Source organism: Hippocampus guttulatus, unplaced genomic scaffold, assembly GCF_054856545.1.
Source record: "Hippocampus guttulatus isolate MCC_2025c unplaced genomic scaffold, RoL_Hgut_1.0 HiC_scaffold_25, whole genome shotgun sequence".
In the NCBI taxonomy this organism is placed as follows: domain Eukaryota; kingdom Metazoa; phylum Chordata; class Actinopteri; order Syngnathiformes; family Syngnathidae; genus Hippocampus; species Hippocampus guttulatus.
This window is the reverse complement of record NW_028233884.1, coordinates 389,131-392,348: the sequence shown is the minus strand read 5'-3', so window position 1 is coordinate 392,348 and position 3,218 is coordinate 389,131.

The window sequence follows — 3,218 nt, the reverse complement described above, 5'->3', positions numbered from 1 at the left end:
AGCACGTTTTGTGAGTTTGAATGTATCTTCAAAGGAATGAGTTTTGTGGTCGGATTAATGCTCATTAGGCTTCAGGAGGACATCCTGAACTAAATACATGTTGAAGTGTGTGCATAAGTCCTTTGGTTTTAGGCGTGACACTCAATTTGAGTTTTTATTGCTTTAAATGCATTTTCAGCCCGAGCTGAGCACGTTTTGTGAGTTTGAATGTATCTTCGTAGGCATGAGTTGTGTGGTCAAATTAATGCTCATATAGGCTTCAGGTGGTCCTCCTGAACAAAATACATGTTGAAGTGTGTGCATAAGTCCTTTGGTTTAGGCGTGACACTCAATTTGAGTTTAATTGCTTTCAATGCATTTTCACAGCCGGAGCTGAGCACGTTTTGTGAGTTTGAATGTATCTTCATAGGAATGAGTTGTTTGGTCAAATTAATGCTCATATAGGCTTCAGGAGGCCATCCTGAACAAAATACATGTTGAAGTGTGTGCATAAGTCTTTTGGTTTAGGCGTGACACTCAGTTTGAGTTTTTATTGCTTTAAATGCATTTTCAGCCCGAGCTGAGCGTGCTTTCTGACTTTGAATGTATCTTCATAGGAATGAGTTGTGTAGTCAAATTAATGCTCTTTTAGGCTTCAGGAGGCCATCCTGAACAAAATACATGTTGAAGTGTGTGCATAAGTCCTTTGGTTTAGGTGTGACACTCAATTTGAGTTTTTATTGCTTTAAATGCATTTTCAGCCCGAGCTGAGCACGTTTTCTGAGTTTGAATGTATCTTCATAGGAATGAGTTGTGTGGTCAAAATAATGCTCATTTAGGCTTCAGGATGACCTCCTGAACTAAATACATGTTGAAGTGTGTGCATAAGTCTTTTGGTTTAGGTGTGACACTCAGTTTGAGTTTTTATTGCTTTAAATGCATTTTCAGCACGAGCTGAGCACGTTTTCTGAGTTTGAATGTATCTTCATAGGAATGAGTTGTGTGGTCAAATTAATGCTCATTTAGGCTTCAGGAGGTCATCCTGAACTAAATACATGTTCAAGTGTGTGCATAAGTCCTTTGGTTTAGGCGTGACACTCAATTTGAGTTTTTATTGCTTTAAATGCATTTTCAGCCCGAGCTGAGCACGTTTTGTGAGTTTGAATGTATCTTCATAGGAATGAGTTGTGTGGTCAAATTGATGCTCTTTTAGGCTTCAGGAGGTCATCCTGAACAAAATACATGTTGAAGTGTGTGCATAAGTCCTTTGGTTTCGGTGTGACACTCAATTTGAGTTTTTATTGCTTTAAATGCATTTTCAGCCCGAGCTGAGCGTGCTTTCTGACTTTGAATGTATCTTCATAGGAATGAGTTGTGTAGTCAAATTAATGCTCTTTTAGGCTTCAGGAGGCCATCCTGAACAAAATACATGTTGAAGTGTGTGCATAAGTCCTTTGGTTTAGGTGTGACACTCAATTTGAGTTTTTATTGCTTTAAATGCATTTTCAGCCCGAGCTGAGCACGTTTTGTGAGTTTGAATGCATCTTCATAGGCATGAATTGTGTGATCAAATTAATGCTCATTTAGGCTTCAGGTGGTCCTTCTGAACAAAATACATGTTGAAGTGTGTGCATAAGTCCTTTGGTTTAGGTGTGACACTCAATTTGAGTTTAATTGCTTTCAATGCATTTTCAGCCCGAGCTTGAGCGCGCTTTCTGACTTTGAATGTATCTTCATAGGAATGAGTTGTGTAGTCAAATTAATGCTCATTTAGGCTTCAGGAGGCCATCCTGAACAAAATACATGTTGAAGTGTGTGCATAAGTCCTTTGGTTTAGGCGTGACACTCAATTCGAGTTTTTATTGCTTTAAATGCATTTTCAGCCCGAGCTGAGCACCTTTTGTGAGTTTGAATGTATCTTCTTAGGAATGAGTTGTGTGGTCAAATTAATGCTCATATAGGCTTCAGGAGGCCATCCTGAACAAAATACATGTTGAAGTGTGTGCATAATCCTTTGGTTTAGGTGTGACACTCAATTTGAGTTTTTATTGCTTTAAATGCATTTTTCAGCCCGAGCTGAGCGTGCTTTCTGACTTTGAATGTATCTTCATAGGAATGAGTTGTGTAGTCATATTAATGCTCTTTTAGGCTTCAGGAGGCCATCCTGAACAAAATACATGTTGAAGTGTGTGCATAAGTCCTTTGGTTTAGGTGTGACACTCAATTTGAGTTTTTATTGCTTTAAATGCATTTTCAGCCCGAGCTGAGCACGTTTTGTGAGTTTGAATGCATCTTCATAGGAATGAGTTGTGTGGTCAAATTAAAGCTCATATAGGCTTCAGGAGGTCATCCTGAACAAAATACATGTTGAATGTGTGCATAAGTCCTTTGGTTTAGGTGTGACACTCAATTTGAGTTTTTAATGCTTTAAATGCATTTGTAGCCTGAGCTGAGCGCGCTTTCTGACTTTGAATGTATCTTCATAGGAATGAGTTGTGTGGTCAAATTAATGCTCATTTAGGCTTCAGGAGGTCATCCTGAACTAAATACATGTTCAAGTGTGTGCATAAGTCTTTTGGTTTAGGCGTGACACTCAGTTTGAGTTTTTATTGCTTTAAATGCATTTTCAGCACGAGGTGAGCACGTTTTCTGAGTTTGAATGTATCTTCATAGGAATGAGTTGTGTGGTCAAATTAATGCTCATATAGGCTTCAGGAGGTCATCCTGAACAAAATACATGTTGAAGTGTGTGCATAAATCCTTTGGTTTAGGTGTGACACTCAATTTGAGTTTTTATTGCTTTAAATGCATTTTCAGCCCGAGCTTGAGCGCGCTTTCTGACTTTGAATGTATCTTCATAGGAATGAGTTGTGTAGTCAAAATAATGCTCATTTAGGCTTCAGAGGCCATCCTGAACAAAATACATGTTGAAGTGTGTGCATAAGTCCTTTGGTTTAGGTGTGACACTCAATTTGAGTTTTTATTGCTTTAAATGCATTTTCAGCTCGAGCTTGAGCGCGCTTTCTGACTTTGAATGTATCTTCATAGGAATGAGTTGTGTAGTCAAATTAATGCTCATTTAGGCTTCAGGAGGCAATCCTGAACAAAATACATGTTGAAGTGTGTGCATAAGTCCTTTGGTTTAGGCGTGACACTCAATTTGAGTTTTTATTGCTTTAAATGCATTTTCAGCCCGAGCTGAGCACCTTTTGTGAGTTTGAATGGTTCTTCATAGGAAT